This window comes from Chlamydotis macqueenii, chromosome 3, assembly GCF_036417535.1.
Source record: "Chlamydotis macqueenii isolate bChlMac1 chromosome 3, bChlMac1.mat, whole genome shotgun sequence".
Taxonomy (NCBI): domain Eukaryota; kingdom Metazoa; phylum Chordata; class Aves; order Otidiformes; family Otididae; genus Chlamydotis; species Chlamydotis macqueenii.
In genome coordinates, this window is record NC_141558.1 from 67,414,072 (window position 1) to 67,429,641 (window position 15,570).

General features: G+C 40.5%; 1 long non-coding RNA gene across 1 annotated transcript in view; it reads left to right on the forward strand.

The window, feature by feature from the left end:
* The first annotated feature begins 7,074 nt into the window (after positions 1–7,074).
* The window catches only part of LOC147601284 (uncharacterized), a 154,897-nt gene continuing 146,401 nt past the window's right edge, over positions 7,075–15,570 (forward strand). Inside the window, exon 1 of the long non-coding RNA XR_015258281.1 lies at positions 7,075–7,199. This is a non-coding gene — a long non-coding RNA (uncharacterized LOC147601284). The remainder of the gene's footprint in view (positions 7,200–15,570) is intronic.

Here is a 15,570-nt window from a genome sequence, read left to right on the forward strand (position 1 = left end):
AGGCTTGTTATCTCCTGTTTATATGATAAATCCTATTTGTATCAATGACAGATTTAGGAAAATAAAGTTCTGAATGGGATGGTACAAGGCATAATAAAAGAATCTCAATAGAAAAGGAAGTTACTTCAGGTACCAGTGAAATTAACTGAGGATTTTTGTTCTTAATAATCTGATCTGAATGCTCTGTGTAGGACCACCTGCATGGCCTATTGGCAGATGGGGAAGTGTGTGGTATTTTAAATATTAGAAGAATACCTATTGGCAGATGGGGAAATATGTGGTATTTGAAGTATTAGAATAATAATGAGTCTAAATTAACCTTTTTAGCCTTATATTTGCAGGTAATTAATATTGCACACATCACCCGTTGCCACTTCTCAGATTGAGGGGTGGGAACCTCCTAAGAAAGTCTAATTTGGTTATTACCATTTACTTTCTACAATAAGGTGGTCGAAACATCTGACATATCATGAAGCTTTATTTGTGACTAGAGAATTAAATGTGATAGGTGTCAGAGAGAGTGCTTTCCTACTCTGTAGTGAAATTTTGGTCTGCCAAATAGTGTAAGCTCCAGTCCTTGGTATTTATCACTTAATTTGCAGACAAATGGGTAGCAAACCACAGTTAGATCTTTTGGCTGCAAAAATAGGATGTAATATTAAGACTATTTGGAAGAGCCTTGGACAGTCAAAGAACTACAGAACAATGCTGGATCTTGTGCTCACCAACAGGGAGGGGCTGGTGGGGGACATGAAACTGATGGACAGCCTTGGCTGCAGTGACCATGACGCGGTGGAGTTCAAGATCCACGGGGCGGCAAGGAAACTGCACAGTAAGCTCTCTGCCCTAGATTTCAGGAAGACGGACTTCGGCCTCTTCAGGAACCTCATGGGCAAAGTGCCATGGGAGGCGGCCCTGGAGGGAAGAGGGGCCCAGGAAAGTTGGTCCATATTTAAGGAGCACCTCCTCCAAGCTCAGCAGAGGTGCATCCCGATGAAGAAAAAGTCGGGCAAAAAGGCCAGGTGGCCAGTGTGGATGAGCAAGGAGCTCCTGGACCAACTGAAAGTGAAGAGGAAAGCCTATAGAGGGTGGAAGCTGGGACAGGTAGCCTGGGAGGACTGCCGAGTGACTGTGCGAGCGGCCAGGGATAGGGTGAGGAAGGCTAAAGCCCTGATGGAATCGAATCTGGCCAGGGATATAAAAAGTAACAAGAAAAGCTTTTACAGGTATGTAGGGGACAAAAGAAAATCCAAGGAGAATGTAGGCCCCCTCCGGAAGGTAACGGGTGTCGTGGTTACCCGGGATGTGGAGAAGGCTGAGGTACTCAATGACTTTTTTGCCTCAGTCTTCACTGATAAGAACTCTTGTCTCCCCACCCAAGCTGTGGAAGGCACAGGCAGGGACTGCAAGGATGAAGAACTGCCCACAGTGCTCGAAGAGCAGGTTCGAGATCATTTAAGGAACTTGAAGGTGCACAAGTCCATGGGACCTGATGAGATCCATCCGCGCGTCCTGAGGGAACTGGCGGATGAAGTTGCCAAGCCACTGGCCATCATATTTGAGAAGTCGTGGCGGTCTGGTGAGGTCCCCGATGACTGGAAGAGAGGGAACATAACCCCCATTTTTAAAAAGGGGAACAAGGAAGACCCGGGCAACTACAGGCCAGTCAGCCTCACCTCTGTGCCTGGCAAGGTCATGGAGCAGATTCTCCTGGAAACCATGCTAAGGCACATGGTGAGCAAGGAGGTGGTTGGTGACAGCCAACATGGCTTCACCAAGGGCAGATCGTGCCTGACCAATTTGGTGGCCTTTTATGACGAGGTAACAGCATCGGTGGACAAGGGACGGGCAACGGATATCATCTACCTGGACTTGTGCAAGGCATTTGACACTGTCCCGCACGACATCCTTCTCTCTAAACTAGAGAGGCATGGGTTCGATGGATGGACCACTCGGTGGATAAGGAGTTGGCTGGATGGCCGCACTCAGAGAGTGGTGGTCAACGGCTCAATGTCCAAGTGGAGACCGGTCACCAGTGGCGTCCCTCAGGGGTCCGTGCCGGGCCCGGCCCTGTTCAACATCTTTGTCGGCGACATGGACAGTGGGATAGAGTGCACTCTCAGCAAGTTCGCCGATGACACCAAGCTGTGTGGTGCCGTCGACTCGCTGGAAGGGAGGGATGCCATCCAGAGGGACCTTGACAGGCTGGAGAGGTGGGCCCGTGCCAACCTCATGAAGTTCAACCAGGCCAAGTGCAAGGTCCTGCACCTGGGTCGTGGCAATCCCAAGCACAAATACAGGCTGGGCGGGGATTGGATCGAGAGCAGCCCTGAGGAGAAAGACCTGGGAGTGTTGGTAGACGAGAGGTTCAACATGAGTGGGCAATGCGCCCTTGCAGCCCAGAAGGCCAACCGCATCCTGGGCTGCATCAAGAGAAGCGTGGCCAGCAGGTCGAGGGAGGTGATTCTGCCCCTCTACTCTGCCCTGGTGAGACCCCACCTGGAGTACTGTGTCCAGTTCTGGAGTCCCCAACACAAGAAAGACATGGACCAGTTGGAAAGGGTCCAGAGGAGGGCCACAAAGATGATAAGAGGGCTGGAGCACCTCTCCTATGAGGACAGGCTGAGAGAGTTGGGGCTGTTCAGCCTGGAGAAGAAGAGGCTCTGGGGAGACCTGATAGCGGTCTTCCAATACCTCAAGGGGGCCTACAGGAAAGATGGGGAGAAGCTGTTCAGTAGGGCCTGTTGTGATAGAACAAGGGGTAATGGGTTTAAATTAGAAGGAGGTAGGTTTAGATTAGATATGAGAAAAAAATTTTTTACAATGAGAGTTGTAGAGCACTGGAACAGGTTGCCCAGAGAGGTGGTGGATGCCCCATCCCTGGAATCGTTCAAGGCCAGGCTGGATGAAGCTCTGAGCAACCTGATCTAGTCAGGGATGTCCCTGCTTCTTGCAGGGGGGTTGGACTAGATGACCTTTGAAGGTCCCTTCCAACTCTAACTATTCTATGATTCTATGAATATGTCTAGAAGGAATTGTTAAATGATGCAGCTCAGTCAGGTGGAATTGTATTAAATGAAACAATAAACACATACCAGACCAAAAGACATGTGCATTGAGATATGTTGGATATACCAAGGTGTTTATTTAACAAGAGTTATTCCTACCACTTGGCTGAAAGTGTCATTAATACCCAGGCATTCTGTTGTCTGATCACTTACACTCACATACTCTTCAATTTGTTCATGGAGGACTCTTAGCATTTTGAATACACCCAGTGTCTTTGTATTGACATGGATTTAAAACATAAATTATCTTAGGTATAAGACAGATGCTTAGCTATCATCTTTCTAATTACAACATTGTGGGCACCTTCTATGAATATTCAGCACTCAGGAGAACCCAGACCTTGCCTATCTCTTTACAGCATCCTCCTGGAGACTTGTAATTGGATGCTTGGGCTCCCTACAGAAGGGAGGAAATACTTTGATAACATGATCCCCATGTAAAGTCAAACTTTACAGATTTGTTGCTCTGATCCGCATGCATGGAAATATGTACTAAGTAGGAAGTATAGCTATATAAAGAATCTAAATTCAGCTCTCTCAGAAAGTAAGGAGGAGTTAAATGCGGGACTGTCTTCATCTTGACATTTACTGGATTATACTTCCAATAAAGAATTTTCAGTGTTTAATAAATATTTCGGGAGTCGTCTTTGGTGGCTAGTATTGCCCTTTGGCTATTGAATTAGATAGTCAACATCTTTAGGTCTTTTATAAATACAAGTAATACAAATAAAGCTGAAAAGTCTCATATTGAGATTTTTTGTTTTTTCCTCCTCTTGTTTCTGTTGATTCTAAAAGCTTTAAAGGTGTGACATGAATCATTGTAACAGTAATTCCCTCACAAATGCAGGAAAATTTTCTAATGACAATACTTTAGGGATTATTCTTTAAAAAAAAAAAGGCTGAACAAAAAGATAGCAGGGAAGCGTCTTGTTTTGGAGGGCTTGCAGTAAAGACAGATAAATTATATCGTTAAGCTGGGGAATCCGTCCCAGTGGAGCTTCCTGCCTTAATAAGTTTGAAGCCTGTGTATTAGACTTTGGATTTTTAAAAAATCTTTCCTGCGCTTGAGCAGGATGAGGATGGACTTCTAGAATGAACAGACCCCTGCCTCTGCAAGAGCTGGGGCTCTCCTTTCCAGCTGCTATAGGACAAATGGCACCCCAAGTTCCTCAGCTTTCTGTGTTTGAGAGCTCCAGTGTTGTGACTCCCTGAGATTTACAGTTCACTTTTTCATGGACAGATGTTAAAAGAAGCAAATGGACACAGGGCACTAGATAAAAAATACATTAGTCTTCATGTAGGTAGACCAGGAAATACATTATGTCTCCCTTCTAATGTATATGTAAATATATGCAGAGATGTATGCGTGTATCTATGATTATTTGAGGATATGCTTCGCTTCTCCATATTGGGATGTTCTCCAGGAATTGGGGTGACTGCTTAAGTGGCTTAATATCAGTTGTTTTAAACAACTCTGTCTCCTCTGTTTCTGAGGAAATGTTATTCCTTCCAGGTCCATCTTCTAGAAGAAAATCTTGTGTCAGTCAAACTGTTGTTTAAAAATCATCCCATTTGAATGGGTGCGTACAAAGATTTACTCGTTCTCCAGGGTCCGTAATCTGATATAGCCTTTATTGGTAATGAATATCCTATTAACAGAAGGGTTTGATAGTACAGACATTTAATTAAATCAACTAGAAACCAGATGTTTTATGTAGCTAAATTTCCCAAATAATGACAAAGACTATAAATGGCTTAAATTGGTGTCTGGTTAAAATTCAGGAAGAACAGTTGACATGTTTTTCACTTGGAATTGGGACGATTGCTGTTTTGTGAGTTTGAGATCTCATCAATAGAATCAATTAGGCAATTCTGGGTGATACAGGTGCACCAGTTCATACTTCTTGTGGAAACAATCAAGCTGGCTGTCTAATTTAATTTTACATGTAGCCAGTCTTTTATTAGATGGATTATTATTTAGCACCCTTTCAGGCTGAATACTAGTGTAGGGCTTTCGAATTATGCCAAGAAAAACATTAATTGAAAGAGTGGAGCTAACATCCTGTATCTGCTGCTTTCATCCCCTGTGCCACCTCAACTGTCCTCCAAATCTGGAATCAGAAGAGCCTATCATAGAACTCTAAACAAAATATCTTGCTAAAATCTCACACAAAAAGTTAAAAAACCTGTAGATTTCAGAAGTGGCTTTGTTTTTAAAATATCTGCTTGTTTTTTTTTTTTTTCTTTCATGAGAATAATAATTTTAATTCATGTGATCTCTTGATCATCTTTTTCTCCTTGACAGCACCACAAATAGCATAAAAGTAGTATCTAGTTAAGAGTTTTGGGTTTAAGCCTTCATTCAGCATCCTCTGCTTGTTGGATGCAGGTTCTGATTTTCTTCAATTATTTGTGAGAATATGTAACTTAAAGTGGCTGCTGAGAAGATATGGAAGTAAAACACAATCAGCTCTCTGTAGATGCCAGACAAATGAAAGACAGAAATAGGACCCAGTGTACACAAAGAGGAAAGAGCACTTCAGTGACAGAGCCCTGGTGACCAGAAAGGCACTTGGCCTCTGGAAAGCAGGATTCGGGTGAGCAGCCCCAGGCTGCAGCATGAATTGGAAGGGATTTATGGTGCAATGAAGAAAAGGAATAAGCTTGAAAATAATTAATATAAAATCTCTGGTACAAAAACCTTGCTGGTATAAAAGCAAGATAGCGAAGGCATCCTTCTGAGGGAAATAAAACTGATTTCAGTGTTACATTTGAGAATAAAACCCAGTCAGGAACTGTTAATATTCCACAGCCATTTTATTCTCCACTCTAATTCTTCTCTGGCTGTAGTATTTTTTGTTTTGTTAGAGAGCTGTCTATATAGGGTGCTTCTAATTCTCACTCTGATGTGAATACTTTTATTATGAATTACTACCTTTTATTTTTCCTCTCATTCCTTGGAGGAATTTGCAGGTGAAGTATCTTGCTTGGCATGAGGTTCAATGCAGACTGCTCTTGTGTCACAGCTGGGAGTCAGAAGAGGGATTCCTTTCCCTGAGCAATACAGAGCTGTTTTGCTTTGCTCCTTGGAAGGGGTATTGCAGGCTGTGGAGAAACAGAAAGGCAAACATAGGCGTAAAGAAAGGAAAAGAGGGAGAGAGGCAGCTGTAAATGCAATGTTGAATGACATGAGAATATTCTGGGAATAGTATAGTTTTAATGTAACAATAAGGCTGATAGAGAAAGACTCAGAAGTTGGTTATTTTAAGATCTTGAAACCCAAAAAGGCTTAAGCAATTTAACTTTAATTTGCTCTGGTCTGTGCATAGATACACACATATACACAGAGCAGTAATAAAGCCGGACTAACCCTTCTTTCAGTGTGTTGTTTAATCTAGTTCTTGGATATCAGGGGAACACAGAATAAAATAATTTTTGGCTTCCAGAACAAAGACAGCACAGTTCTATGCTATCAGCAAAAATCAAATATAAATGACAGCCCCCTTAAGGCCATTCTTCAGGACTAAAAGGAAAAAAGGAGAATACTTTTTTTTCCCCCTTATTTTTTTTTGTAGGTGGTAATTAGTGCACTTGGTCCTTTTTCGGTTGGTTCCAGTTTAGGGTGATGGAGGCTCCTTGGCACTTCCTTGGCTCTTGGTGCTGGCAGTTTTGCCACGCTTGAGAGAAGAAGAGTTCATTCTCTCTCCTGGAAATTCTAACTGAATTATGACTGTATTTTTATATCCAGCTTTCCAGGCATCTCAAATAGTTTTCCTAAAGGACTGGAAAATAAAGTGACTCCTCAAATGTCACACATATAGTATCATTCTTTAGAAGTATTTTTCTACATTGATTGGGATCACTGTATCTCTATGGGATTTCTGGTAATGAGATTACACTGCAGAGACTGAGTTCATGTGTGTCTGACATTTTTTTTTTTTTTTCTGTCTTTAACTGGTGCTGGTCACAAACATTGTTCCATTTTTCTCTAAGTATTGTTTTTGTATCCTAGGGAGTGGCTGCAGTGCAAAGCTAAAAATCTGTTTCTCTTCAGATGTCTTGATCCAAAAGCCCTCTGAATCCAGCAGAAAAGTTCAATTGGCTTTGTGGTTTTCCCAGACTTGTTCAAAGGTAATTTTTTTTTTTTTTTTTTTTTTTTACTGGCACTTTCTAGGATTTTGTACTATAATACCAGTGACTCTGGACTCTAGTAATACAGGCTGAGTGTGTATTGAAGGGAGGTGAGTTTGTAGAGGTGTCTTTAGTACCTACGGCAGTGTGTGAGCTGCTGTCAGCTGTAGACGTGGTGTGGCACTCCGTGTAGACCAGCTAGGCTTGCTGGGTATGAGTGAAGTGATTCTAGGAACCCCAGTACTTTCTCTAAATAGAAGGAATAAGGAAAATTTTTTTTTACAATGAGGCTGGTGGGACACTGGAACAGGTTGCCCAGAGTGGTGGTAAGGGCCCCATCCCTGGAAACATTCAAGGCCAGGTTGGATGGGGCTTTGAGCAGCCTGATCTGGTTGGAGATGTCCCTGCTCCTGGCAGGGGGGTTGGACTAGGTGACCTTTAAAGGTCCCTTCCTACCTAAACTATTCTATGATTCTAAGTATTTTGGGATAAAATTTAATTAAGTAAAAGAAAGATTGTACAAACTTAAATGGTAGGAATCACATTATGTGATAACATAGCTTCTGAGTAATTTCTTACTGCAAATTGGTACTAGAATAAATTAATGGTAAAAATGAGATATGAAAACTTGCCATGGATGGAGAGATAACATGGACCAGCGCAGTGACGAGGGAAAGAGTTCTTGAAAACAGTTGGAAAATGCTACCTGCTTTAGACAAATACTAAAAATAAAAATATGGAGGTAAGAAATGGGAGGAAAGACAGACCAGCACTTGCACTGTGTTGCTGTCATGGTTTGGGGAATGTGTAAAACTGCAGAGCTGTTGGACTAAGGCTACCTTGCACTAATAGTTTGATTGTTCCCACTGAACTGATACTGCACAAAATATTAAAGACGCAAAACAACCCCAAACAAACAAACCTCCGAAACCACGGAAAGCATTGGACAAAACTCAGTAAAAAAGGACACGTGGATGCTGTTCTTCACCACTTTAAAGCACTTTCACCTGAATAAACAACTATGCAAAAGCAACAGGCAAATTAATGCTAACTGATGAAAGTTATTTCTCTTGTCATTCTGTAGTCAGATGCTTGGATAGTAACAACTCCATTTGCAGAGTGCATGCATGCCCAGAGCACATGGGCAGAAATGTCTAGTTGTTTTCAGTTCTGAATGGAAGACTATCTTTGTTCAGATACCTTAGATAACTAAAAAACTTCACAGAGTATTCAGAGAATTAAAGAGCTACTATGCAAATGCAGAGTTAGAAACCACTATAATAGAAATATACAACTTAAATGGGGGAGGGAAGAGTCATGCCTTCAGGTGAAAATCTGCCTAAGCCACCTTTTCTCCATGCTCCTGTGCTCATAGGGGCTTACAAATAATAATACAAATGAAGGCATTATAGTCTGATGCTGTATATGGAACATATTTCAGGTAATATGTTTTCTGGAGAGGCTCCTACTCAAAGAAGGCTCTGACAGAGGCTTTGACAACCTACTGTTGTCAGAGTGGTTTGTACTTCTGTAGAAACTGAGTGTCTGTTCAGTGTCCCTTCTGGCAGATTGCATCTGAGCCAGAAACACAATAAAGGATGGACTTGTTACAGATCTCTGATTAAAAAGCTATATTTTCATGTTAAATGTTTGATCAAGTTAGAGATCTTAGACTTAGTTCAGAAAACAATGTTTTTTTTTTCTTTTCAGAATTGAGCAAATAATTTTAATATAAACTAGATACAGTAGCCTTATTAATAATTTAAGACTGTCAGAATTTGAAGTTATTTCAGAATAAACTGAGTTTAAATTTTTTTTTGGAAAACAAAGCTTTATTCTGGTGTAGATTCAATAACCCTAAAACACTACCCTGAGTTAACAACTCGGAGGCTAATGCATGCATGGCTTGCAAAGGCTCATAAACTCTTTAGCTAATTTAGTAGGAGGTTTTATCCTCCAACCTTATTAACAATAAAATATTTTAAATAAACTCCAAGAAAATGATTGCAGGGTTTCTCCTGCTAATCCTTATGGTTGTTGTCACACTACAACTATTAAAGTAATTGCATTTTAATGGTAATATATATGTACACACGTAGCAGTCAGATGCTTCATTGTACAAGCACAATTTTACATGCTTTTTGGTACAGGGGTCACAATTACTAAGGCAGCATTTGCCAACTGTTATACTACAGCGATATCTGCGAAACTGAATGTTTTCCCAACAAGAGCCAGCTAAAAACCAAAAGTACAGGAGCTTGTACAAAAGGTGAAAATAAAAATTCTTACCACAAACAGTAGTGTTGCTGCAGTGGCAGCATTACTGATGGACAGCAGCATGATGGATACCTGCCTGTTTCTAGCATCTGCCAGTTTAATGGTAGCACTTCTGTGTGCTTGAATGTGATGGCTTTAAATCAACTAAGAATGATAGGGTTCTTACTGTTCCATCTAGATTGCCCAGAGAGGTGGATGGGTGCACTTTCCCTGGAAACATTCAAGGCCAGATTGGACGGGGCTCTGAGCCACTAGGTCTAGGTGGAGATGTCCCTGCTCCTTGCAAGGGGGTTGGACTAAATGACCTTTGAAGAAGGTCCCTTCCAACCCTAACAATTCTATGATAGGAACCACCTCTTGGAGGTGCCTTGCTGACTGTAGATAACTAGCTTGGAGTAGAAGACTAACTTCTAGGTAGCTATATTTAAATGTAAATCTCTTTTGGGGAATTGGGCAAGGATGTAGTCCTTGATCTACTAAGTTCTGGAGTATCTGAAAAGCTACTCTTTCCAGTGGCTAGAGGGGGTTTGATTTTAAATTTTATTTATTCTCTGACTTCAGACTTGGGACTCTATTACTTAACATAGCTGCTTCATTGAATTATAGAGTTACAGAATAGTTCAGCTTGGAAGGGGACTTCAGGAAGTTTCTAATCCAACTTCCAGCTGAAAGAAATGTCAGCTATAACATCAGATCAAGTTGATCTGGGCTTTATGAGTTGGATCTTAAAAATATCTAGAGATAGAGACTGCACAACCTCTCTGGGCAACCTCTGCTGCTGCTAGATTATCCTCAGGATGGAAAAGCTTTTCCTTAAAGGCCGTCCCAGTTTATGCCCATTGACTCTCATCCTCCCACCAGGCACCACTGCTAAGAACCTGGCTCTGTCTTACATAACCTCATCATAGGTACTGCCAAGCTGTTGCTAGATCTCCTCCCAAAACCATCTCTTTTGCAAGCTGAAAAAGCCCAGCTCCCTCAGACTCTCCTCCCAGGGAAAGTGTTCCAGACACCACTCATTGTGGTGGCCCCCTGCTGAATTTGTTCCCATTTATTGATGCCTGAGTTGTACTGGAGGCCCCCAGATTGGATGCCATATTCTAGATGTGGTGTCAGCAGTGCTGAGAATCACTGTCCATCATGTACCGTGCTGCTGGTAATGCAGCCCAGGATGCTCTTGGCCTTCATTGCTGCCAGGGGTCCTTGCTGACGCACAACCATGTCAGTGTCTGCCAAGACCTAAATCTTCCTTCTCCACAGAGCTGCAGCCTGTGTCCTTGTGAGGGGTTCCTCCTTCCCATGTGCAGGATTTGGCATTGGTCCTTGTTGCATTCTTCCTTTTTCCAACCTCTTCCTCTGAAGGGCAGCCCTGCCCTTGAGTGTGTCAACTGCTCCCCCTGACACTGCCACTCGTTTGGTGTCACGTGCAAGCTTGATGGGAGTGTCCTCTATGGCTTCCTTCCTCCATGTTGCAGATGAAGATGTGAAGGAGGGCAGATCCCAGGATAGGTCCCATGAGTACTCTGCTTGCTGCCCTTAGGTAGAGTATGACCCATGGATCTCTGCCCTCTGAGCCTGCCCATCACACCAGTTTTCAATCCATGTAGTTGTCTACATATATAGAGTGTAATGTCCATACTTGGATACACGGCTGTTCTCAGGGAAAGCGTCAAAAGCTTTGCAAAAGTTGAGGTAAATGATATCTATTGCTCTCCTCTTATCCCGAAATCCATTCATTTTCACCTAGAAATCAATCGGGTTGGTTAGGCATAACTTACTCTTGGTAAATCTGTGCTGGCTGTTTTGCATACCTTTGTCATGTGCCCATAAATGTGTTCCAAGAGGATCTGTTCCAGCCACCCTCTGTATTCATATTTACTTCAGTTTATTCAGGTTATGTACAGTTTTTTTTTTTTCTAAATCTATAGTACTAAATTTAGTGTGTAAACTTAGATAACCCAGAGTTCTTCATATCCTTTATCAGTCACTGAACTGCACATGGTCCTTCATAAAACTGAAAGCAAATCTGTCGTTGGACACCATTAATTCATGTTGATTTAGCATAGTAGCTGATGATACTTCTATTTTCAAATTCCATTGAATAGTTATTTTTATGCATTTAGCTTGTAAATCAGGCAATTCAGCTCAGCAGTTTTAAAGTCTCAGATTTGATCAATACAATGTTCCTTGGGGTACTGTTTTACTTGACATTTCACACTGTTATTGTGCATATCAACCAAAAACTGCATCTACTACTAAAATAATTTGAGTATGTTGTGGATTTTTGATACCCTGTGGTGTTCATTTGTACATTTTTATTATGCGTCGTATATCCTGTATTCAGCAGTAAACTCATTCTGAACTTCTGAAATTTAAAGTAGAAGTCCTAACATTTTCCTATGAATAAATCAGATGCTCTCTGCTCTATATAGTATCTATAGTATCTATATAGTTAGTGTGGTACATTAACCTGAACCACACTAAAGAAAAAAATCTGCCTCCAGACTTCTGTTGAGTTATTTTTGTGAATTTTGTAGAATTGAGAGTATATTTTGGATGTGTCCTATGGACCAAGCTTCTTACAGCGGGGCAGTAGTAGTAATGCAGCAAAGTGCAATTTGGCAAACCTGCACACTTACAGATCCTCTAGGTCCCCAATTCCTCCCCAAATCTGTACTCTTCAATTCCTGCTGTCTTCTTAATGGGGGCAAAACCAGACAGCTTATTTCTAGATATGGCTGTCCCATCAGCATGAGCTGTAGCTTTCCACTTGGTGCTCTTCATTACCAGTAAGTTGTTGTAGACCATGAACCATCAAGCAACTGCTCATAGATATTTGAGGACTGTGGAAATTGGAGCCTAATAATGTAGTACATTAGTGAAAGGTATGTATATGTGGGACAAGACATAGAACTCCTAGATTGTTTCAGTGCCTATACTATTGTGCAGTTGTGGCGAGGGGGGGGGCGGTGGGGGGGTGGGTGTTGGTTTTAACTGCTAACTGCTTCCAGCTACAACCATCACTCAGATTTCAAGCACAAAATGCTTTACGTGTGTGTTCTGTCATTTAACGCTAAATAAATTTTTGACTGGATATTTTGTCTGATCTGCATTCAGGACATGTATGTCCTTGATGACTGCTGCTTAGACAGTAAGTGACAATAACAAGCTCTTGAGGAGGTAGATAGGAAGTGAATCTGTTATCACAGCCATCATCATAGGATGGCCGTACTGCATGTTTTCAGCACGGTGCACACTCAGATGGAAGCTGCTAAGTCTCAATCATGCTCTTTGTGGTTGTACGGAAAACAGATTTGCTTTGTCTTCTTTAGCACTTAATCCAATACCTTCATCAATTTAAGATACTTATTGGCAAAAAAAAAACCCCATCATCAAGTAGTGGTTATATGATTTACGTAAAATTTTGATCTGCTTGTTTAGTCCACAGACTCAAAGAGTTCATACAATACGGATTCTGCTGCGCTGCATCTGCTACTGTGCAACTAAAAAGTGGAAAAAACCCAAAGAAATATAACAGAAAAAAACATTGGGAAGTATTTTATTGTAATATTGGAAGAAATAATGTGTGAATGGCAAGCTGGAAAATTCCTGGTCCAACAGGATTTTATCTCTGATTTAAATTTATCTTTGTAAATTTTTTTCTCCTATTATAAATCTCTTAGTTTCTCAGCAAAGTAGGTTCTTTTCTTGACTGAAAGGCTATTCTGTCATAATCATGGACACTTTGTTTAAAAGCTAAAAAAAAAAAACAAACAAAACCAGGAAAGCTGAATTAATGAGAAATCAAAATAAATTTAGAATTGTGTGAAATCTTGGCGTAATTTGTTGGAACCAGGCAGCAACTTTTACTGAAAAATACTGAAAATGTAATGATAGATCAGTGATTGTTATTGTTGATGATTACACATTTTTTATTTAGGTTTTAAACCTCTAACAATGGAGCATGTGACAACAAGAAGTCAAAAGGGCTTCTGCAGATGTCTGTGGTATCACTCAGAATGATAGAGAAAGTTGTAATAGTACTGCACTGTGAGGAATTTAATGATAAATATAAGGACATCTGTGATACCCACGATCCTAGCTTAACATGACTGAAGGATGAAATCTTTAAGCAAGAGAAACACACAAGGTGAGAGTACACATTTTAGAATGATTAAGGTCAAAACCTGGAACTGAGTAAATACAAAGATTTCTGCCTGGATCTGGAGTGAAATACACAGCTTGGAAAATGGATCTCCCGTTGTATGTTCCTGTGTAAGCATTGATGAATAGAGTGCAATTTTAATTTCAGTTTTGATACTGAGTTTTGATATATCAGTGAATTCATCTGCTCGATCAAGCATGGCTTGAGTGAACAATCTATAGGTAGTAACATTTCCAACAGTGGGGATTTAAAAAATGTTTTTGATAGAATTCTTGATTTCTAAAACTGTGTAACTGCTACTCCAAAAAAGCCTACTCAAAAAAAAAAAAATCAGTTAAGCAGAAATTCAAGCTCACTGCTTTACTCCTGTCTTTCATAAAACCTCAAAAGATTTTAACTATTGCTTATGTTAACCTCCTGTGTGCTTACTTTCTGTGTCAGCTTTAGGTATATTTTAGTTGCATCCTTTTTCAAAATAAGCACTGTCACACATAAGATGAATGATCTGTCTGTGACATTTCATGATGCTGGATGCCTAACTCCTTCACTTCAGTTATGCGTCTGAATTTGCTAAATACTCAGTTTTCTAGTGGTGATTTCTATGTACTTTTAAAAATGTGCTTTGGAACAGGCAATGACAGAACTCTTCTCCCTCTTTTCCTTTCTGGTATGTAAAATACCAGAAAGGTATTTTAAGATACACGGAGAGATATCACTGAAAAATCAGTAGTAGTGCTAGAGTCTGGTAGTTTTTCATCTGATACTTTCTGTACATTCTCCTTCAATAATGTACCAATGCAGTCCAATTGCCTTTCTGTAGTATGGCTGTCCTTATCAGTAGAAGGTGGTGTCTTGCTCCTTGCACCTTTGAGCGCTCTAGATATAGATACTATAAATACTTGCATAGTTTCTAAAACACATGGTATAAGGTCTCCTATAGTTTGGAAATGCAACTGTACTCACGAGACTGAAATATATTGAAGGGAACATGTAATTGGAGCACACCACATTGTCTGGCTAAGGAAGGGATTCTCAAGGAAAGTGGTTTATTCCTCTTTGTGAAGCCAAGAGCACAGAAGAACTCACTGGACATTTTGAGGGAAGATGAGAAAAGAGATCTTAATTGCTTTTCATTGTTTTATATAGCTTCAATATTTCATCATTTCTGTCTTGCACAAACCAAAAGTGGGTAAGGGAATCTCTAAGGGTTAGAGTACCTATGAGTAGTTTGACATTTAGGTGCAGAAACACATTCATTGTAGAGAGTGTTTAATATTAAAAGGACACATATCTGGAAATAGTTCGGTTTAAATATATGCAAAACCTGATTCATTGCAGCATAACTCTAGTTTTGAAGTCAGTTGATTTCAATGTATTTTCGGGCTGGAGTAATGCAAGAGTGAATCAGCTCCATAATTATTTTGGGAGAAAAAAAAATTATGCTAGTGGTTCTGGACAATTTTTTTTTCTGTATGAGTCATTTCTGTTTAGGGAGGGGAAACCATACCTTTCTTCATAAGTCCAAATTAATTCCATCTTGCATATGCAGAAATGTTTCTTTTTAGGTTTCATTAGGGAAGGATTTTTTTTTCCCCTCTGTAAATAGCAGCTGTTTCAGACCAGTAAGAGAATTCTGGCATGCTGTTGCAAGTCAGAATCCTAAAAAATCTGGTTATTGTAATAAAAGGGACTAAAAGTTTCAAAAGCTTACTTCATAGCAACTCTTAAATTAACCTGTTAAAATAATTAAGATATTTACTACCATGTTTGACAACTGAAACTGTTAAACAAGAAGAAAGAATCAAGTTCTTAGCATTTTCTCCATGATTAAAAAAGAGGAGGCAACATTTTGGGTCTAAGTTAACCAAACATATGACACGGCTGATAGCAAGGAAGAAATTTTGTATTTATACTAATTGCTATAGAAAT